The sequence below is a fragment of the Phyllobates terribilis genome, unplaced genomic scaffold (assembly GCF_046119375.1).
Source record: "Phyllobates terribilis strain yellow unplaced genomic scaffold, ASM4611937v1 Scaffold_2__4_contigs__length_985480577, whole genome shotgun sequence".
Lineage (NCBI taxonomy): Eukaryota > Metazoa > Chordata > Amphibia > Anura > Dendrobatidae > Phyllobates > Phyllobates terribilis.
The window spans coordinates 283,798,071-283,821,809 of NW_027362762.1; the positions used below are offsets into that span (position 1 = coordinate 283,798,071).

Below are 23,739 nucleotides of genomic sequence, written 5' to 3' on the forward strand. Positions count from 1 at the left end.
AGGTTGCAAATTTATTATAATATTTTTCTGCATCTAGCTCTGAAAAAATATTTAGGCTTCTAGCAGTGTGTGGGACTTGTTCTATTAGTCCATCTATACTAACCTCCATCAGGTTGCAAATTTAATATAATTTTTTTCTGCATCTAGCTCTGAAAAAATATTTAGTCTTCTAGCGGTGTGTGGGACTTGTTCTATTAGTCCATCTATACTAACCTCCATCAGGTTGCAAATTTAATATAATATTTTTCTGCATCTAGCTCTGAAAAATTATTTCCGCTTTTAGCAGTGTGTGGGACTTGTTCTATTAGTCCATCTATACTGACCTCCATAAGGTTGCAATTTAAATATAATTTTTTCTTCATCTAGCTATGAAAAAATATTTCAGCTCATAACAGTGTGTGGGACTTGTTCTATTAGTCCATCTATACTGACCTCCATCATGTTGCAAATTCAATATAATTTTTTTCTGCATCTAGGTCTGAAAAAATATTTCGGCTTGTAGCAGTGTGTGGGACTTGTTATATTAGTCCATCTATACTAACCTCCACCAGGATGCAAATTCAATATAATTTTTTTCTGCATCTAGCTCTGAAAAAATATTTAGGCTTCTAGCAGTGTGTGGGACTTGTTCTATTAGTCCATCTATACTAACCTCCATCAGGTTGCAAATTCAATATAATTTTTTTCTGCATCTAGCTCTGAAAATATATTTAGGCTTCTAGCAGTGTGTGGGACTTGTTCTATTATTCCATCTATACTAACCTCCATCAGGTTGAAAATTCAATATCATTTTTTTCTGTATCTAGCTCTGAAAAATATTTTAGGCTTCTAGCAGTGTGTGGGACTTGTTCTATTAGTCCATCTATACTAACCTCCATCCGGTTGCAAATTCAATATAATTTTTTTCTGCATCTAGCTCTGAAAAAATATTTCGGCTTCTAGCAGTGTGTGTGACTTGTTCTATTAGTCCATCTACACTAACCTCCATCAAGTTGCAAGTTCAATATAATTTTTTTCTGCATCTAGCTCTGAAAAAATATTTCAGCTTGTAGCAGTGTGTGGGACTTGTTCTATTAGTCCATCTAAACTGACATCCATCAGGTTGCAAATTCAATAAAATTTATTTCTGCATGTAGCTCTGAAAAAATATTTCAGCTTGTAGCAGAGTGTGGGACTGGTTCTATTAGTCCATCTATACTGACCTCCATCAGGTTGCAAATTCAATATAATTTTATTTTGCATCCAGCTCTGAAAAAATATTTAGGCTTCTAGCAGTGTGTGGGATTTGTTCTATTAGTCCATCTATACTAACCTCCATCAGGTTGCAAATGCAATATAAATTTTTTCTTGATCTAGCTCTGAAAAAATATTTAGGCTTCTAGCAGTGTGTGGGACTTGTTCTATTAGTCCATCTATACTAACCTCCATCTGGTTGGAAATTCAATATAATTTTTTTCTGCATCTATCTCTGAAAAAATATTTCAGCTTCTAGCAGTGTGTGGGACTGGTTCTATTAGTCCATCTATACTATCCTCCATCAGGATGCAGTTTCAATATAATTTTTTTCTGCATTTGGCTCTGAAAAAATATTTTGGCTTCTAGCAGTGTGTGGGACTTGTTCTATTAGTCCATCTATACTGACCTCCATCAGATTGCAAATTCAATATAATTTTTTCTGCATCTAACTCTGAAAAAATATTTCAGCTTGTAGCAGAGTGTGGGACTTGTTCTATTAGTCCATCTATGCTGACCTCCATTAGGTTGCAAATTCAATATAATTTTTTTCTGCATCAAGCTCATAAAAAATATTTAGGCTTCTAGCAGTGTGTGGGACTTGTTCTATTAGTCCATCTATACTGACCTCCATCAGGTTGCAAATTCAATATAATTTTTTTCTGCATCTAGCTCTGAAAAAATATTTCGGCTTGTAGCAGTGTGTGGGACTTGTTCTATTAGTCCATCTATACTAACCTCCACCAGGCTGCAAATTCAATATAATTTTTTTCTGCATCTAGCTCTGAAAAAATATTTAGTCTTCTAGCGGTGTGTGGGACTTGTTCTATTAGTCCATCTATACAGACCTCCATTAGTTTGCAAATTCAATATAATTTTTTTCTGCATCTAGCTCTGAAAAAATATTTAGACTTCTATCAGTGTGTGGGACTTGTTCTATTAGTCCATCTATACTAACCTCCATCAGGTTGCAAATTCAATATAATTTTTTTCTGTATCTAGCTCTGAAAAATATTTTAGGCTTCTAGCAGTGTGTGGGACTTGTTCTATTAGTCCATCTATACTAACCTCCATCTGGTTGCAAATTCAATATAATTTTTTTCTGCATCTAGCCCTGGAAAAATATTTCGGCTTCTAGCAGTGTGTGGAACTTGTTCTATTAGTCCATCTATACTAACCTCCATCAGGTTGCAAATTCAATATAATTTTTTTCTGCATCTATCTCTGAAAAAATATTTCAGCTTCTAGCAGTGTGTGGGACTTGTTCTTTTAGTCCATGTATACTGACCTCCATCAGGTTGCAAATGCAATATAAATTTTTTCTTGATCTAGCTCTGAAAAAATATTTAGGCTTCTAGCAGTGTGTGGGACTTGTTCTATTCGTCCATCTATACTAACCTCCATCTGGTTGCAAATTCAATATAATTTTTTTTCTGGATCTAGCTCTGAAAAAATATTTAGACTTCTAGCAGTGTGTGGGACTAGTTCTATTAGTCCATCTATACTGACCTCCATAAGGTTGCAAATTAAATATAATTTTTTCTTCATCTAGCTCTGAAAAAATATTTCAGCTCGTAACAGTGTGTGGGACTTGTTCTATTAGTCCATCTATACTGACCTCCATCAGGTTGCAAATTCAATATAATTTTTTTCTGCATCTAGCTCTTAAAAAATATTTAGGCTTCTAGCAGTGTGTGGGACTTGTTCTATTATTCCATCTATACTAACCTCCACCAGGTTGCAAATTCAATTTAATTTTTTTCTGCATCTAGCTCTGAAAAAATATTTAGGCTTCTAGCAGTGTGTGGGACTTGTTCTATTAGTCCATCTATACTAACCTCCATTCGGTTGCAAATTCAATATAATTTTTTTCTGCATCTAGCTCTGAAAAAATATTTCAGCTTGTAGCAGTGTGTGGGACTTGTTCTATTAGTCCATCTATACTGACATCCATCAGGTTGCAAATTCAATAAAATTTATTTCTGCATGTAGCTCTGAAAAAATATTTCAGCTTGTAGCAGAGTGTGGGACTTGTTCTATTAGTCCATCTATACTGACCTCCATAAGGTTGCAAATTCAATATAATTTTATTTTGCATCCAGCTCTGAAAAAATATTTAGGCTTCTAGCAGTGTGTGGGACTTGTTCTATTAGTCCATCTATACTAACCTCCATCTGGTTGGAAATTCAATATAATTTTTTTCTGCATCTATCTCTGAAAAAATATTTCAGCTTCTAGCAGTGTGTGGGACTGGTTCTATTAGTCCATCTATACTAACCTATATCAGGTTGCAGATTCAATATAATTTTTTTCTGCATTTGGCTCTGAAAAAATATTTTGGCTTCTAGCACTGTGTGGGACTTGTTCTGTTAGTCCATCTATACTGACCTCCATCAGATTGCAAATTCAATATAATTTTTTTCTGCATCTAACTCTGAAAAAATATTTCAGCTTGTAGCAGAGTGTGGGACTTGTTCTATTAGTCCATCTATACTGACCTCCATCAGGTTGCAAATTCAATTTAATTTTTTTCTGCATCTAGCTTTGAAAAAATATTTCAGCTTGTAGCAGTGTGTGGGACTTGTTCTATTAGTCCATCTATACTAACCTCCACCAGGTTGCAAATTCACTATAATTTTTTTCTGCATCTAGCTCTGAAAAAATATTTAGGCTTCTAGCAGTGTGTGGGACTTGTTCTATTAATCCATCTATACTAACCTCCATCAGGTCGCAAATTCAATATAATTTTTTTCTGTATCTGGCTCTGAAAAAATATTTCGACTTCTAGCAGTGTGTGGACTTGTTCTATTAGTCCATCTATACTGACCTCCATCAGATTGCAAATTCAATATAATTTTTTTTCTGCATCCAGCTCTGAAAAAATATTTCAGCTTGTAGCAGAGTGTGGGACTTGTTCTATTAGTCCATCTATACTAACCTCCATCAGGTTGCAAATTCAATATAATTTTTTTCTGCATCTATCTCTGAAAAAATATTTCAGCTTCTAGCAGTGTGTGGGACTTGTTCTTTTAGTCCATGTATACTGACCTCCATCAGGTTGCAAATGCAATATAAATTTTTTCTTGATCTGGCTCTGAAAAAATATTTAGGCTTCTAGCAGTGTGTGGGACTTGTTCGATTAGTCCATCTATACTAACCTCCATCTGGTTGGAAATTCAATATAATTTTTTTCTGCATCTATCTCTGAAAATATATTTCAGCTTCTAGCAGTGTGTGGGACTGGTTTTATTAGTCCATCTATACTAACCTCCATCAGGTTGCAAATTCAATATAATTTTTTTCTGCATCTAGCTCTGAAAAAATATTTCGGCTTCTAGCAGTGTGTGGGACTTGTTCTAATAGTCCATCTATACTGACTTCCATCAGATTGCAAATTCAATATAATTTTTTTCTGCATCTAACTCTGAAAAAATATTTCAGCTTGTAGCAGAGTGTGGGACTTGTTCTATTAGTCCATCTATACTGACCTCCATCAGGTTGCAAATTCAATATAATTTTTTTCTGCATCACGCTCTTAAAAAATATTTAGGCTTCTAGCAGTGTGTGGGACTTGTTCTATTAGTCCATCTATACTAACCTCCATCAGGTTGCAAATTCTATAGAATTTTTTTCTGCATCTATCTCTGAAAAAATATTTCAGCTTCTAGCAGTGTGTCGGACTTGTTCTATTATTACATTTATACTGACCTCCATCAGGTTGCAAATTCAATTTAATTTTTTTCTGCATCTAGCTCTGAAAAAATATTTCAGCTTGTAGCAGTGTGTGGGATTTGTTCTATTAGTCCATCTATACTAACCTCCACCAGGTTTCAAATTCACTATAATTTTTTTCTGCATCTATCTCTGAAAAAATATTTAGGCTTCTAGCAGTGTGTGGGACTTGTTCTATTAATCCATCTATACTAACCTCCATCAGGTTGCAAATTCAATATAATTTTTTTCTGTATCTAGCTCTGAAAAAATATTTCGGCTTCTAGCAGTGTGTGGGACTTGTTCTATTAGTCCATCTATTCTAACCTCCACCAGGTTGCAAATTCAATATAATTTTTTTCTGCATCTAGCTCTGAAAAAATATTTAGGCTTCTAGCAGTGTGTGGGACTTGTTCTATTAGTCCATCTATACTAACCTCCATCAGGTTGCAAATTTAATATAATTTTTTTCTGCTTCTAGCTCTGGTAAAATATTTAGGCTTCTAGCAGTGTGTGGGAATTGTTCTATTAGTCCATCTATACTGACCTCCATTAGTTTGCAAATTCAATATAATTTTTTTCTGCATCTAGCTCTGAAAAAATATTTAGAATTCTAGCAGTGTGTGGGACTTGTTCTATTAGTCCATCTACACTAACCTCCATTAAGTTGCAAGTTCAATATAATTTTTTTCTGCATCTAGCTCTGAAAAATTATTTCGGCTTTTAGCAGTGTGTGGGACTTGTTCTATTATTCCATCTATACTAACCTCCATCAGGTTGCAAATTCAATATAATTTTTTTCTTCATCTAGCTGTGAAAAAATATTTCAGCTTGTAGCAGTTTGTGGGACTTGTTCTATTAGTCTATCTATACTGACCTCCATCAGGTTGCAAATTCAATATAATTTTTTTCTGCATCTAGCTCTGTAAAAATATTTCCGCTTGTAGCAGTGTGTGGGACTTGCTCTATTAGTCCATCTATACTAACCTCCATCAGGTTGCAAATTCAATATAATTTTTTTCTTCATCTAGCTGTGAAAAAATATTTCAGCTTGTAGCAGTTTGTGGGACTTGTTCTATTAGTCTATCTATACTGACCTCCATCAGGTTGCAAATTCAATATAATTTTTTTCTGCATCTAGCTCTGAAAAAATATTTAGGATTCTAGCAGTGTGTGGGACTTGTTGTATTATTCCATCAATACTGACCTCCATCAGGTTGCAAATTCAATTTAATTTTTTTCTGCATCTAGCTCTGAAAAAATATTTAGGCTTCTAGCAGTGTTTGGGACTTGTTCTATTAGTCCATCTATACTAATCTCCATCAGGTTGCAAATTCAATATAATTTTTTTCTGTATCTAGCTCTGAAATTTTTTTTAGGCTTCCAGCAGTGTGTGGGACTTGTTCTATTAGTCCATCTATACTGACCTCCATCAGGTTACAAATTCAATATAATTTTTTACTGCATCTAGCTCTGAAAAAATATTTCGGCTTGTAGCAGTGTGTGGGACTTGTTTTATTAGTCCATCTATACTAACATCCACCAGGTTGCACATTCAATGTAATTTTTTTCTTCGTCTAGCTCTGAAAAAATATTTCAGCTTGTAGCAGTGTGTGGGACTTGTTCTATTATTCCATATATACTGACCTCCATCAGGTTGCAAATTCAATTTAATTTTTTTCTGCATCTAGCTCTGAAAAAATATTTAGGCTTCTAGCAGTGTGTGGGACTTGTTCTATTAGTCCATCTATACTAACCTCCATCAGGTTGCAAATTCAATATAATTTTTTTCTGTATCTAGCTCTGAAATTTTTTTTAGGCTTCCAGCAGTGTGTGGGACTTGTTCTATTAGTCCATCTATACTGACCTCCATCAGGTTGCAAGTTCAATATAATTTTTTTCTGCATCTAGCTCTGAAAAAATATTTCAGCTTGTAGCAGTGTGTGGGACTTGTTCTATTAGTCCATCTATACTGACCTCCATCAGGTTCAAATTCAATATAATTTTTTTCTGCATCTAGCTCTGAAAAAATATTTTGGCTTGTAGCAGTGTGTGGGACTTGTTCTATTAGTCCATCTATACTAACATCCACCAGGTTGCAAATTCAATATAATTTTTTTCTTCATCTAGCTCTGAAAAATTTTTCAGCTTGTAGCAGTGTGTGGGACTTGTTCTATTAGTCCATGTATACTGACCTCCATCAGGTTGCAAATTCAATATAATTTTTTCTGCATCTAGCTCTGAAAAAATATTTTGGCTTGTAGCAGTGTGTGGGACTTGTTCTATTAGTCCATCTATACTAACCTCCACCAGGTTGCAAATTCAATATATTTTTTTTCAGCATCTAGCTGTGAAAAAATGTTTAGGCTTCTAGCAGTGTGTGGGACTTGTTCATTTAGTCCATCTATACTAACCTCCATCAGGTTGCAAATTCAATATAATTTTTTTCTGCATCTAGCTCTGAGAATATATTTAGGCTTCTAGCAGTGTGTGGGACTTGTTCTATTAGTCCATCTATACTAACCTCCACCAGGTTGCAAATTCAATATAATTTTTTTCTGCATCTAGCTGTGAAAAAATATTTAGGCTTCTAGCAGTGTCTGGGACTTGTTCTATTAGTCCATCTATACTAACCTCCATCAGGTTGCAAATTCAATATAATTTTTTTCTGCATCTAGCTCTGAAAATATATTTAGGCTTCTAGCAGTGTGTGGGACTTGTTCTATTATTCCATCTATGCTGACCTCCATCAGGTTGCAAATTCAATTTAATTTTTTTCTGCATCTAGCTCTGAAAAAATATTTAGGCGTCCAGCAGTGTGTGGGACTTGTTCTATTAGTCCATCTATACTAACCTCCATCAGGTTGCAAATTCAATATAATTTTTTTCTGTATCTAGGTATGAAAAAATATTTAGGCTTCCAGCAGTGTGTGGGACTTGTTCTTTTAGTCCATCTATACTGACCTCCATCAGGTTGCAAATTCAATACAATTTTTTTCTGCATCTAGCTCTGAAAAAATATTTCAGCTTTCAGCAGTGTGTGGGACTTGCTCTATTAGTCTATTTATAATGACCTCCATCCGGTTGCAAATTCAATATAATTTTTTTCTGCATCTAGCTCTGAATAAATATTTTGGCTCCAAGCATTGTGTGGGACTTGTTCTATTAGTCTATCTATACTGACCTCCATCAGGTTGCAAATTCAATATAATTTTTATCTGCATCTAACCCAGCCAATACTTTTGGGCTAATACCACAGTTTGGCCACTCAGCTCTGCTCGGTTCCCATCCATTGTTTTTTGTGCAACTCCAGAGTTGTGAATTAGTTAACCACCAAAATGAGTGGAAAGAGGCCTGCTGCTGGTGGAAAGGGAAATAGGCGTGTTGGGAAGCGAAAAAAAGGTTGTGTCCGTGGGGTAGGTGTTAAAGCAACAGTAACATCTGCAGAAGAAAGACCACTTTCCAGCCGAACTAAGATGTCTACTTCTTTTAGCGGACATTGTGATAAGATACCTTTCTTACGGCGACGAAAATCGCTACAAATTCCAGATGAGGCACAAAAACAGCAGGTGCTTAGACGGATATCAAGTGCTCCTTTAAGTGGGCTCTCCTCCACCTCAACTTCAACATCACAAATACTCTAGTCCTCAGAGGTGTCACCCCAATTGCACTTGCTTCCTCACAGCTACTAAGTCTCCAGCTGCACGTCTGAGCATGGGGTAGAACAGATGGTTGAGTCTGCAGAGCTGTTTACTCATACTATAGCCTGGGAATCAGAGGTCGGCTCCAGAGCTTCTGTGAATCCAGACGAGGAAATGATCTGCATTGATGCCCAGAATCTTTATGAGTCGGATCCAGGACCAGACGCAGAAGGTTCTGACCATAATGTAGACCCTCGTTCCCAAACTGTAACTCCTGTTGGTGGAGACAATGAGGAAGACGATGATGAGACTCAAATACCTGATTGGAGCGACAACTTTAGTTTTTTGTCAGGGCAGTAACAGGTTGGCTCTGAGGACGAAGGGTGTGATAACACTCAGGGTGATGATGATGAGGTTGGAGATCCCTCTTACTGTCAACCCACAGTCAGCCAAGAGATGAGGGCAGCAGAGGAGGTGGAGGAGGATGCTAGTGAGGATGAGGTCAGGTTGTGCCTTCCTGGACAGAGACGTAGTACTGAAAGCACGTCAACAACTGCATCCTCAAACACAACTCTGCCTCTGACCACAAGTCGTGGTGGCTCTTCAGGTCGCCTGTGTGCTTAGCCTTGCATAGCCTGGGCATTTTTTCAGATCGATAAAGATGACCCAACTCGTGTTATCTGTAACATTTGTCAGCAAAAGCTAAGTAGATGCCAAAAAGTACAAAGTTTGAGTACTTCATGCATGAACCGGCACCTGGATATGAAGCATAAATTGCAGTGGAAAGCTCACTGTGCTACAATGCGGACTAGCCGGCCGGGCCAACCACCGTCTGCCACATCTTGTGCATCCGCGGCCTCTTCATCCTCTGTGACTGGGGGACAGCGGTCACACCTGCTTTGGGACGCAGACCTGCCACCTCTTTACCCGCAACAGCCAGCGTGATTGGCAGGTCATCATTTTCTTTGGAGGTGGAAACACCAGCTGGTGTTCAGCGCTGCCCGACATCGATAGCACCATCTTTGGATCAAGGCAACCTAACAAGTCCGCCTGCATCTTCCTCACAGACCGGCAGTTTGCCGGGCACACCCTTCTCAACCCCATATAAGCACAACAGCCAGCCCTCGGTCCTTCAGATGTGGACAAGTAAAAGAACATTTCCTCCTAGCCATGAGAAAGCTAAGAGGTTGAATTTAACCATCTGCAAGCTGTTGCCTACGGAAATGCTGCCTTTCCGCCTGGTGGACACAGTGTATTTTCGAGACCTTATGTTCGTCTCAGTGCCCCAGTACCAGATGCCCAGTCGGCACTACTTCTCAAAGAAAGGTGTGCCTGCGCTCCACCTGCATGTCACACACAACATCACCGCTTCTTTGAGAAACTCTGTGTGTGACAGGGTGCATTTCACCACAGACACTTGGACGAGTAGGCATGGACAGGGGCGTTACATGTCGCTGACTGGGCACTGGGTAACTATGGTGACAGCAGGACAAGGGGCTGCTGTCCAAGTCTTACTGTCCCCACGAGTTGTGCGTCAATCCTCTTTTTCTCAAAGTTCCTCCACTGCTTCTGCCTCCTCAACCTCCTCTCGGTCCTCCACCTGCACCCAAAGCCTGTCTGGTCATGCCACAAGCTTTCTAACTGTGCAGAAGGGATCCTGCACACCTCCTTACTATGCTGGCAGCAGGGCTCAACGTCCTCAGGCGGTTTTTACTTTAAAATGTCTGGGAATTGTGAGTCACACAGCTGAGGAGTTGTGGTCAGCTCTGGAGAACCAGTTTCATGGATGATTGTCTCCACTGGACCTGAAATCAGTGAAGGCCGTGTGCGACAATGCTGCAAATCTGGGTGCGGCCCTTCGCTGGGGCAATGTCACACACATGCCTTGTATGGTTCACGTGTTGAACCTGGTTGTCCAGCAATTTTTAGCCCACTATCCCGGACTAGATGGCCTCCTGCAGAGGGCACAGTCGCTGTGTGCTCACTTCCGCCGTTCGCATCCCGCAGCTCAGCGACTTACATCTCTATAGAAGTCGTTTGGCCTGCCACTTCACCGGCTAAAATGTGATGTGCCTACCCGGTGGAATTCAACTTTGCACATGTTGCAGCGACTGTGGCAGCAGCAACAAGCCCTGGTGCAATACGTTCTGACGTATAGCTGGGCCAACGAGATCCAGAGGTGGGGCAAATCACGCTGGGGGAGTGGTCTCAGATGAGGGACCTATGCACCCTTATGAACAGTTTTGAAATGGCGACGAAGATGTTTAGTGCTGATGATGCTATTATCAGCATGACTATTCCAGTGATTTACATGCTGGAGCACATGTTAAACAGAATTCGGAGTCAGGTGGTGGCACAAGAGGAGGTGGATGAAGTAGAGGAGGAGGAGTTGTATGCGGAAGGGCTAACATCTGCAATGTCCAGACGGTCGGCAGCACCAAGGCGGCAGGCATGTGAGTGTGGGGGAGATGTCCATGTGGGTAGAGATAGAGGGGGCAAAAAATAATAATAAAATATTACTGGGGGTCTGCTATAAGCCACCAAATATAACAGAGGAGAATGAGAATCTGCTATTAGGACAAATAGACAAAGTAGCAAAACATAATGAAGTGATTGTAATGGGGGATTTCAACTACCCGGATATTGACTGGGAAACAGAAACCTGTAGATCTCAGAAAGGAAAAAGGTTCTTGACAAATATTAAGGATAATTATCTCTCCCAACTAGTGCAGGAACCAACGAGAGGGATGGCCGTGTTGGACTTAATATTGACTAATAGGCCTGATAGAATAACTGAGGTACAGATAGGGGGGCACCTAGGTAATAGCGATCATAATATTATCGACTTCAAAATGCCCTTCAGTAGGGTTATCAATAAGGGAACAACAAAAACATTAAACTTTAGGAGGGCGAAGTTTGATCAGCTGATAGAAAACCTTCAACTTATTGACTGGGACAAAGTACTTAATGAATGGAATACGAATAGTAAATGGGAAACCTTCAAAAGAATTCTGAATACTCAGTGCGAGAGGTATATACCGTATGGGAATAAAAGGGCCAGAAATAAGAGGAAACCAATATGGTTGAACAAGAACGTAAAAGGGGCGTTAAATAGCAAAAAAGAGGCATTCAAGAGATTAAAACAGGAAAACAGTAAGGAGGCACTAATGTGTTACAAGGAAAAAACGAGAACCTGTAAAAAACAAATAAAATAGCGAAGGAGGAAGCAGAGAAACGTATTGCTAGGGAAAGTAGATCAAATTCCAAACTGTTCTTTACGTATATAAATAGTAAAAGGATTAAATCGGATAATATTGGACCGATAAAAAGTGAGGAAGGCAAAATCATAGAGAAAGATGAGGATAAAGCTAATCTATTAAATAATTTTTTTTCGACAACTTTCACAAAGGAAATAGAACTAACAGGAGAAATGAGAAGTGACAAGCTTAATCCTCCACTAAGTATGACAAATCTAACCCAAGCTGGGGTACAGAAACGCCTCAGTAACATTAAAATAAACAAATCACCAGGACCTGATGGCATACACCCACGGGTACTAAGTGAACTAAGTAATGTGATAGACCGTTATATCTTATTTTTAAGGACTCTGTTGAGACTGGGTCTGTACCACTTGATTGGCGACAGGCGAATGTAGTGCCAATATTCAAAAAGGGAGGGAAAAGTGACGCCGGAAACTACTGGCCGGTGAGTCTGACGTCCGTTGTGGGCAAAATTTTTGAAAGCTTCATTAAAGAGGCAATTACGGAGCATCTTGATGCTAATAATCTTTTAATCCCGAACCAACATGGATTCATGAGGAATCGCTCCTGCCAAACAAACCTGATTGACTTCTATGAGGAGGTTAGCTCTCGATTAGATCAGAGGGAACCAGTGGATGTCGTGTATCTCGACTTCTCAAAAGCGTTCGATAGCGTGCCACATAATAGGTTGGTATACAAAATGAGAATGATGGGGTTGGGGGAAAATGTCTGCAAGTGGGTAGCTAACTGGCTAAAGGATAGAAGGCAGAGGGTGGTTATAAATAGAATATTCTCAGATTGGTTAAGCGTCACTAGTGGGGTACCACAGGGGTCTGTACTAGGCCCAATGTTAATTAATATCTTTATTAACGACATAGTCAATGGGATAAATAGTAAAATATCAATATTTGCAGAAGACACAAAGTGATGTAAAACAATTAGTACAAAAGAGGACAGTGCAGACCTACAGAGGGATTTGTATAAGCTGGGTAGGTGGAGCATTAAATGGCAAATGCGGTTTAACGAGGAGGAATGTAAGGTCCTACATATGGGAAGGAAAAATGGAAGTCACCAGTACTCACTGAATGGGAAATCATTGGGGAATTCAGAGATGGAGAAGGACTTGGGCATCTTGATTGATAGCAAACTAAATTGGAGTGCCCAAAGTCAGGCCGCTGCTGTAAGGGCAAACAGGGTAATGGGATGTATCAGAAGAGGTATAGCTGCAAAGGATGAGAACATTGTTCTTCCACTGTACAAAGCACTGGTCAGACCACACTTGGAATACTGTGCTCAGTTATGGGCCCCAATATATAGAAAGGATATAAATGAGCTTGAAAAGGTACAAAGGAGGGCAACAAAATTAATAAAGGGAATGGAGGGACTGCAATACCCAGAGAGGTTGGCAAAACTAGGACTATTCAGCCTGGAAAAGAGAAGGTTGAGGGGGGACATAATAAATGTGTACAAATATGTTAGGGGACAGTATAGAGATCTTGCCTGGGATTTGTTCAAAAGGAGGGATATTACGGTAACAAGAGGGCATTCACTAAGACTGGAAGAGAAAAGGTTTCAGCACCAGCATAGGAAGGGGTTCTTTACGGTAAGAGCAGTGAGAATATGGAATTCACTGAGTGAGGAGACGGTAATGTCAGATTCACTACACCAGTTCAAGCGGGGACTGGATGCATTTCTAGATACCAGGCAGATTTCAGCATATACTTAAAAATAAAATAAAATAGTAGGTTGATACAGGGATTTATTCTGACTACTGGTTTCAGAGTCGGGAGTGAATTTTTCCTCAGTTGAAGATTGGCTAAATCATTTGGGGTTTTTGCCCTCCTCTGGATCAACTTTAGCAATTACAGTACTAACAGGTCGAACTTGATGGACGCAAGTCTTTATTCCGCTTTACAAACTGTTACTATGTTACTATGTTTTACCCGGGCGCATGTTCTGACAGGAAGTCTGACACATAGTCAACGCCTAGAGACGATGGTACAGGAGTATCTCCAAGTAAACATTGAAGCCATGACTGTGTCACTGGACTCTTGCTCTTTTTGGGCTTCCAATCTGGATAAATGGCCGGAGCTCGACACTTACGCCTTGGAGATCTTGTCATGCCCTGCAGCCAGCGTTCTGTCTGAACGTGTGTTCAGCACTGCTGGTGGTGTACTGACAGATAAGCGCACGCTGCTCTCCACTGATAATGTAGACAGACTCACATTCATAAAGATGAACAAATCGTGGATCCGAAATGACTTTTCTACCCCTCTGTCATCCTGGGGAGAGTAAAAGCTTGATGATTTGTTAAAATCACCTCACCAACCATTTTAAACTTTAAAATTACTAATCATGTTTATCTGTATCTTGGCTGGAAAATAATTTGGGCTTTGTAGCAGTGTGCAGTACTGATTCTATTAGGCCATCTATTACTAAGCTCCACCAGATTTAAAATTACTAATCATGTTTATCTGTATCTTGACTGGAAAATAATTTGGGCTTTGTAGCAGTTTGCAGTACTGATTCTATTAGGCCATCTATACTAAGCTCCACCAGCTTTCAAATTAATAATAATTTTTAGCTGCATCTAGCCCGTAAAATAATTTTGGGTCTCCTAGATGCGCAAGACACATGAGTGCCTTCTTGCTGCACTACCTGCAACATGACCCTCAGATTGTCAGAATTCGAAGTAATCCTGATTAATGGGTTGCCACACTCTTAGATCCCCCACACTCTTCGATCAAACTTTTTATTTTAATAAAGAACAAAAAAATGGCAATTTTTTAAATTATAAGCATTAGCAGGTTATTAGAAACTGAAATCAAACAGTTTTCAACTCAAAACTTTATTCTAGATGATGTTACATTTGTACATAGGACCCCTTGTTCGAAAGGAGCTTCTGAACTCTCTCGTCCATTGAATTTGTCAGGTTTTGGATGGTTTCTGCTTCAATTGTTTTGCATGAGGACAGAATACCCTCCCAGAGCTGTTGCTTAGATGTGAACTGCTTCCCGCCATCATAGATACTCCTTTTGATGATGCTCCAGAGGTTCTGAATGGGGTTGAGGTCAGGGGAGCATCGGGGTCACACCATAAGTTTGTCCCCTTTTATGCCCATATCAGCCAGAGATGCAGATGTGTTATTTGCAGCATGAGACGGTGCATTATCATGCATGAAAATGATGGGAATACACGGTTCTTCTTCTTGAACCGTGGCAGGAAGTGCTGTTTGAGAAACTCGACATACATTATGGAGTTCATCTTTACACTTTCAGGGATCCTAAAGGGGTCGACAATCTCTCTCCCCATGATTCCAGCCCAAAACATTACTCCACCTCCTCCTTGTTGGCGCTGTAGCCGTGTTTGCGTGGGGTGTCCATCAACCAGCCATTCTCCACTCCAATCATCTGGACCATCGAGCGTTGCACGGCACTCATCGGTGAACAAAACAGTTTTGAAGTCAGTCTTCATGTATTGTTTGGCCCACTGGAGTCGTTTCTGCTTGTGTGCAGTGGATAGAGGAGGTCAACAGGATGGCTTACGCACCGCTGCAAACCTCTGAAGGACTCTGCATCTTGTTGTTCGGGGGACGTTGGAGGCACCAGCAGCTTCAAAAACTTGTCTGCTGCTATGACAAGGCTTTTTTGCCGCTGCTCTTTTAACCTGACGTAATTGCCTGTAGGAAAAAGTCCTCAATTTTACCTTATCAGCACGCACACGTGTGTTCTGTGAATCAGCTACATACTTTTTGATTGTGCGATGATCAGGATGAAGTGTCTTGGCAATGTTGATTATAGTCATGCCTTGACCTAAACACTCCACAATTTGTTGCTTCTCAGCAGCCGTCACTTCCTTTTTCTTTCCCATTTTGGCAGAAAATGTAGGCTGCTTAATAATGTGGGACAGCCTTCTTAAGTAGTCTTGCCTTTCATTCGACACATCTGCCAAACTAATTAGCACAGCTGTCTGCAATTGCTTACAGTGATATAAAGAGCCCTGACACACATCACCATCAATAAGTTTAACTGACAAACAAACAAATTCTTCCCTTATCACTCCTAAACACTTTTTGCATAATAATTTGGAACACAGTGTACATGTGCTTTTCCACAAAACACCAGTGGTTCACGTAGTGAATCTTACAGTTCTAACTTGCCAACCGTGGTCTGTATGGAGTTGTTCAATAAAGGGCCCAAAATTAAGATAACATAGACGAGAGAGGTCTCTATGAATAGGAATTCCTGGACTGGATGGAATCCTGTATGGATTTGGGGAGGGAGACATCGAGGGCCTCAGACTTCGCTGTATTGATTTTAAAATTTGACCATGTAACAAAGTGATCTATTTCAGCCATAACAGCAGGGATGGATATATGTGATTGAGTGATATATACTAGGACATCATCAGCAAATGCAGAGCACTTGTACTCGGTGCCTCCCACCTCAATCCACCTAATATTGGGGTTATGGCGAATTGATGAGAGCAGGTACTCCATCACTAGGATGTTAAAGAGAGGGGACAGAGGACAACCCTGCCTTGTCCCATTGGTGATTATGAAAGGTGATGAAAATGTTCCATTTATCTTCAGCCTAGGTGACGTATTGCGATACAGGGCCGTGATTTTGCCTATAAAAGGGTCCCCTAGACCCCTACCCCAAGCTTTTTAAGGGAATAATATATGGCGTGCCAGGAGACTCCATGGAGTGCTTTCTCAGCATCGAACGAGAGTATTTAATTACAAATTTTTAACTGCATCTAGCCCAGGAAATACTTTGTGCCTAGTAGCAGTGTCTGCTAGTCAGTGGATTATCCCAGCTGTTAAGCAAGCTACACCACCTGTAGTTTGGACACTTAATTTTTTCAAAGGAAATGGTTCGGGTCCCCGGGACACTCAGTGAAGAGCATCGGGGAGACACCCCAAGGCATAGGGGCTGGGACTGGCGGTAGGACGCCTTGCGGTGGACCGCCGAGCTCGATCCTTATAAAAGCTTTTTAACTGCAGCAGCTTTAGTGGACGCTACTGGAGCCGGATTTACGCGGCTGCTGGCATGAGACTTGCCCTCCAATAGATCCTTGTAAAAGGATTTAAAGTGTATTCATTCAAATTAGAGAGACAATTTAAATTAAAAAGCTTCGACCTGCCTCCACCACAGGGAGGCTCGCTCGACCCACCAGCGGACAGGCACCAGTATTGGGAGAGGGGGACTGGCCATCAGGGTCCACCGCAGCTCTGGCACAAACCCGGCGGCACGGAGGTCGCACGGGCAGGAACGGACTGGCCGTGTCGGCTTCGCACTTTTTTGGTCTTAGAAGGGCATGACATGCCTATATCTGTGTCTCCCCCTTCTTTTACTCCTCCACCTCTTTTCTTTTCGCATGACTATATGTATTTGTCACTTTTCCATGTGTTAGTTGTGTCTTCTGAGGAGTTTGTCAGCTTTTGGACACCTTTGAAGTTGTTTTCTATGTATTTCTATTTGTTATTGTTTGCCTGCCATTGGTTTTAACGGTGTTCGAAGGTGTTCGACGAACAGTTTGACGAACAGTTCGGCGAACATACGGGTGTTCGACGAACCGAACCGTACTCGAACACTACGGGGGTGGCTCAACACTACCGGTTAGCTGCCCCATCAGAATGCTAACTTTCTGTGCTTCTGTCAGGGGATAAACTTTAAATAAACTGTGCAGTCTTTCCTTAAAGTCAGTTAATGTATGGGATTCCCCTGAGTATTGGGGCAGCCAGGCTGCTCCGGAGATGTAGGGCATGGAGAACGGCACCACCGCTGCTGCGGCCACGCTGGTGGTAGAAGGTCCCTCCGCGCATGTCATCTTCCTCCTCCCTAGTTAAGCGTGGCCTACCTTCCGTTAATCCTCTTCCGTAGGCTGCGGCTCCGCTGGTGCTGCTCCGGGCGAGGACCTTGCGTCGCGTCCTGGTGACGTCAGCGTCGCTCTCTCTCCTTCCAGGACCTGGCGCAGCGTCGGTGCGTAGGGTGGGGTTTCAGGTCTCGCACGGTTTCGACATCCACGCCCCTCTTCTTCCCCCGCAGCGTCCCAAAGATGGCGCCCGACGGCGGGAAAACGGCTGAAGAAGGCGGGAAACGACAGAAGATGGCGGGAAACGACTGAAGATGGCGGGAAAGCTCTTTTTAAGGTATGTGTACAGTCTTTTTCAGGCACACAATACCCGTTTGTGGCAGGTTGGTCACTATCCTGCCGACTACGGCAAATCTGACTCGCCCCCTGGGCCATGGGGCACTCGGAACCGGGCTTCAGTGCAATGTTGGGGGTAGTAGTGGCAATCCAATCCCGTGGCTCAGGGTGGTCAGACCAAATGCTATGACAGTCTATTTGTAGGGTTTTGGATGTCCAACTATGCCACCCGTGGATTGCGGTCAGGGATGACCGCCGCTGCAAGGCAGACAGCTGAAGCTGATGTTGGTATGCAGCACAGGGATAGGATAACTCCCCACGGGAGGAGTGTAGCCTCAGGGCAGTGTAATAGGATGCTGGGGGTGATGGTGCAGGCCGCAGTAATAAGGGTTAAGAGTCTGCTTCAAACAGTCGAGGGTCTTTATTGTATTTAGTACTAATGACCCAACAGGAGTACAGGGTAGGAATGGGCCTGGGGGTCTGAGAGCATTCGGGCGAGCCCCACTGGTCAAGGTGAGTGGGTAGGCCTACCGTTCTCTCTCTGCCCTTGCTGACTATCCCCCTTTTCGTGGTGTGATAGCCCACATCCCTGAGATGGCCGTGTACTACGCCTGTATGGCTTGCGACTCGGGCCTTAGGTACCTGTTGCTTCACCGTGCTGTACCGGTCCCTCTGTGCGGCGGAGCCTCCAGGCTTCTTAGGCCAAGGGACCTGAAGTCCCTCGCGGGTTGGTTATCTGCTGCCGGGCTTGCAACCCTGACAGCCTCGGACCCCAGTGTCCTGTTGAGTAGTTCTCTCTCAGCCAGGACCGGCTCTCGTCGCCTCTGTCCCTGGCTCACTGCTGCTCCTCTGCCTCCCGGACACCTCAGTTCCAGCTTTTATAGGGGCAGCCTGCTCCCCCTACTGGCCTGGGATAGGAGGTGCTGCATGCTAATGGTCCCTGAGCAGGGAACCTCCCTTCTGCTCTCAGACACAGCCTTTAATATTTGTGGCATCCAGGCCTGGGGTGACACACAATCCTTATGTTTCCCCAAAAAAATAAATTTCAACAACTTATTTTGTTCTCCCTCCTTTATCTTGGGAAATTCAGAGGTAGAGCAATAAAGCCAATAGTACATCTGTTCAGCCAATAGTTTTCTAATGCATTGCATTGTACGGCACCTAGAGAGGGACCTCTTTTTAACAGTGCCATTTATGTGTGACTATGTTTTCCAGTAGGTACAGCAAATATTCAGACCCCTTTAAATTTTTCACTTTGTTTCATTGCAGCCATTTGGTAAATTCTAAAAAGCTCATTTTTTTTTTCTCTTTAAAGTACACTCCGCACCCCAGCTTGACTGAAAAAAAAACAGAAATGTAGAATTTTTTTCAAATTTATTAAAAATGGGGAAGGAGACAGTAGGTTGCCCCAATTGTGGCAGTTCCGGTGGTGATGAGGTGGCGGCATTGTTTTTGCAGACTGTAAACCTGCTGAATGTTCCAATATTTTAGTATTCCCATAAAATGTTTCTAAAACGGAAAATTTTATTAACTGCCAGTAGACAAATATTGCACAAATATGTCTTCACTAAGTTGTAATTCTTTAAAAATAATAATATGCTATAAAATAGAAATGAATCATATACTGTATTTACTTCATACTCCAGAGACCTGTATTCCTGACAAAACAAATCTGAATTGTGAAAATCTGTACTTCCATTGGGCATTTTATTTTTAGATGTAGCTCTCTGTCTCCTTTTGCCTTTAAGCACTTTTTATGCTTCAAGCATGAACAAGCAATATTAATCCAATTTTAAGTTTCTTTTAGACACATTACAGTATATCATATGCACTGCAACTAAGTTTCTGTGATACAAAATCTGTGCTTCACCTTAACACAATCAAATATGACTCAATCAGTAAAAGTTAAAAATTTAAATTAAATATGCATACACAAACTCTATCTATCTGTCTATCTGTCTGTCTATCTATCTACCTATCTAGTCAGCCGATTTTTACTTTATATTAGTCAACCAAGCATAAAGTCCTTGTCTCCTGTTTCTTATTATTTCTGTCGAAATTAATTGTATTCGCCATATGACTTCCTTTTAAGATCTACAAATTAGGTTCTGTTAATAATGCATTAAATAATTTTATATCAGCATAGACCCCCTGGCTTGAATATTGTCATAGAACTCATTTGCAAGATAATAAAGTAGCATTGAAGACTGTGCATTAATTGCTCTATTATATGCTAAATGCTGCTTAAATGGGTTATTAAGTACATTAAAGCACAATCATTTTTCATGGTTACCCTGAACCATATGGCTTATTATACAGTATGTTCATGTGTTGTGATTGTAACTTCTGATTGTTGTAATCTATAATGCAGATCTTAGAACAAAACCTTTTGCTATACTGCCAGTTTATTAGATAACGTTCTTGTGTTCCTTGTATGTTGTATTGTTTTCAGGTCACAGTAACTCAGTGTGTTTGATAATTTTTGCTCAATTTAATGCATTAATGTGGTTAAATTGAAGCTGTTGCTTGGACCATGCAGTCTGATCTGACAGCAGTTTGTTATAGAGTACGTGGAGCTGTTAAGATTGATATGGACTTTGTGGGAAAAGATTTGTTATAACTTTACAGTGTAAGAGTCAGTTGGAAGGTTATAATTTCCAATTAATAGCTATTACTATATATTAATCAGACATAATGTTAAATCAACATACAGATTATCTCATGAGGATGACACATGTAAATTGGTGGAATATTTTAGGCAGCAAGTAAATAGTCAATACTCAAAGTTTACAAATAGTAGGCAAGAAAAATTGATGTGAGCAACTTCAACAGCATAAACTTTTAGGGTTAGATGACTCCATCTTGAATAAGAGAGGTCTTTTGATGTGTTCACGCATGCAATGGTTATTATCTACTAAAAGTGGCCTAGAGAACTCAAAAGATGAACCCACAACAGCATCATGTGTGGCTAAGGTTCATTGATTTGTGTGGGATAGAGATACTTTGCTTATTCTGTCCAATTGCACACAAGAGTTATTGCTGCACAATTTTCTGAAAAAAATCATTCTGATTATTCTACAATGGTATCAGAATGCACAGTGCAGTGCAGATTACTTTTTATGGGACTAACCTCGTCAGAGTGCTTATGCTCATTACCATACAAAGCACCTGTAATGGGCCTGTAATCAATTAACTTCATCATGTAACTTTGGAAGAATTTGGTCTAGTCTGTTAAATCACATTTACAGTTACTGATTTGTAGAGATGATCAAGTCTTTAAAAATTTGAATTTGCTAAGTTTGATGATTTTTTTTTAATAAAATTCAATTTGCACCTAATCACCAGTATTGCTAAGCATTTAATTTGTCAGAAAATAAATACTTTCATTCAGCATCTGAGGCACATGATGACAAAAATAATTCTGATTAAAAGAGACTCCACATCACAATTTATGTGACTTAAGGAATCTGCTGCTAACATCTTGGTGCCATATACCAAAGGACACTTTTGCATGCCTTGTGGAGTCCCTGCCTTGCTATTTTAACGTGTTTCAGCAGTTGGTTTCAATGGCTGATTTGTGTATCTGTAACTGTTTTTCCAGGTCAAGCAGCCACATTGGCAAGACAAGAACATAATGCCAAATTCTATTGGCAATAACATCATGGCAAATTCTAACAATGTGAAATATATCCATGTTACGGATCCGGGTGATGGAACCTCTGTGCTGCGGTACATTAGGGACCAGAGGGGCGTAACTAGGTATCAACTCGGACTGACCAAGGTTGCACGGCGGCTCAATCGACTCCGTGAACCAGGGAAGGACCGAGCAGAAGCAAAAAGGTGCTACTCTGGGCCTGTCCTTGTATGAGAGCAGGTGACTTGTAGGAGCCTCCGGGTAGGCACGGCAGGTAACAGACAGGAGCCTCCAGGTAGGCAGACTGAAAGGCACTGCAGGTAACTGGTAGGAGCCTCCAGGAAGGCTGACAGATAGGCATGGCAAGTAACTGGTACATTCTCCGGGTAGGCAGGCAAGCCAGACCCATAGACAGACTGGCAGGTTTGGATCGTAGGCAGACCGTCGGGCTGGAGAGTACACTTGGCTGGCGGAGGCAGGTAGTCAGGCTGGTGGACTGGATTGGTAGTCAGGCGGGCGGACAGGACTGGTAGTCAGGCTGGTGGACTGGACTGGTAGTCAGGATGGTGGACTGGACTGGTAGTCAGGCTGGTGGACTGGACTGGTAGTCAGGCTGGCGGACTGGACTGGTAGTCAGGCTGGCGGACAGGACTGGTAGTCAGGCTGGTGGACTGGACTGGTAGTCAGACTAGCAGCAGGACCTGAGGGCTGAAACAGAGTTTAGGACACAAAGCTACAACCTTGCACGGGCACCTCCATTTTGGAGGAGGTGCCTTTTATATGAGAGGTCCTCCGGCCATTGGCCGGGGACACCCTAGGACGGCACGCTCAGCCCCTTTAAGAGGGAGGGAGCGCGCGCGGCCTAAGCACAGTGCCCGGGAAGCTGCACGCCGGCAGCAGCAGGAGAGCCGGAAGATTCCAGGTCGGAAGCGCGGCGGTAAGAGGGACGGCATCTCTGCCTGTCAGGGGGCAGAGACGCCGATACTACAATCCAAACAAGTTCATAATCTATCTCCTCCATATATCTCCAAACTTACCTCCTCCACACCTATATGATCCTCACGCAATCACCTCCAAGACTTCTCCTGAGCATCCCCCATACATTGAAATTCTGTGCTCCAACATGTCCTATTATCCACCAGTTTTGGAGCTTTCAGATGTAACTTGATAATAAATCTCTTCAAGCAAGCTTACAGCCTGCATTAACCTCCTGCCTCCTCATCACCACAGAAACAGCCTCCTCACCACCAACATCGGAGCTGCCTCTTCACCACCACCACCGGAGCTGTTTCCTCACCACCACCATCAGAGCTGCTTTCTCACCACAACTGCAGTAGCCTCAACCGCCCCAACCTACTGCCTGCTTCCCCATTATCAGGTAGAAGGTAAGCTAGAAAGGGTAGGGGCCACTCCCCTCTGTACCAGCCTGTCATTGTTAGTTTGTTCACTGTAATTTATATTTTCATTTTGTATGTAACACCCTTCTCATGTACAGCACAGTGGACTCAATGGTGCTCTAAGAATAAATAACAATAATAATAATATACACATTGTTATGATTCCACTATGCTTGCTGGTTCGATCAGTCATCATGTGACAACTCATATATGATTTACATATTTGCGATTAAGTGCCAACTAGCTTCTCTTCTTGCTTCTCCTAATGTTCCAATATTATATTGACAGATGCAGGAAGAAAAGCTATTAACCACAAGTTGTATTGAATGAGCGATCACATGACTAGCAAGCAGTAATTAGTAATGAGGGCCATGTAATTTCAAAATATATTTCTACATAATAAGGGGTTTCATTTGCTTTGTGTGATAGACTTAGAACGTTGTATAACATTATTAATGTATTCATTATTTCACAATAGAAATTAAAGGAATGGTAGAAAACAGTTCTCAAAAAGGATGTTTCAGAATGGTTATATTTAAGGAAAACTTTTTTTGCAAGAAATATTACTTGAAAGATGTTCTTTAAAGTACATTGACTACTCGGGGACTGACATTTACTTAGACAACACTGTACACAGTTGCACTTTTTATTATAATATTATTAATTATGCAAGTATATAAATTAAGTTACTACAAATGTATTTGGCTCCT

At 41.1% G+C, this 23,739-nt stretch overlaps 1 long non-coding RNA gene across 2 annotated transcripts in view; it reads left to right on the forward strand.

Moving 5' to 3' along the window:
* The window catches only part of LOC141251649 (uncharacterized), a 44,740-nt gene extending 21,729 nt beyond the window's left edge, over positions 1-23,011 (forward strand). The window contains exons 3-4 of one of the 2 annotated variants that reach the window (XR_012313314.1): positions 21,600-21,838; positions 22,863-23,011. This is a non-coding gene — a long non-coding RNA (uncharacterized lncRNA). Of the gene's footprint in view, positions 1-17,895; positions 18,001-21,599; positions 21,839-22,862 lie in introns of those variants that run through there. The other variant, XR_012313313.1, reaches the window with a different exon arrangement.
* The last annotated feature ends 728 nt before the right edge of the window (positions 23,012-23,739 follow it).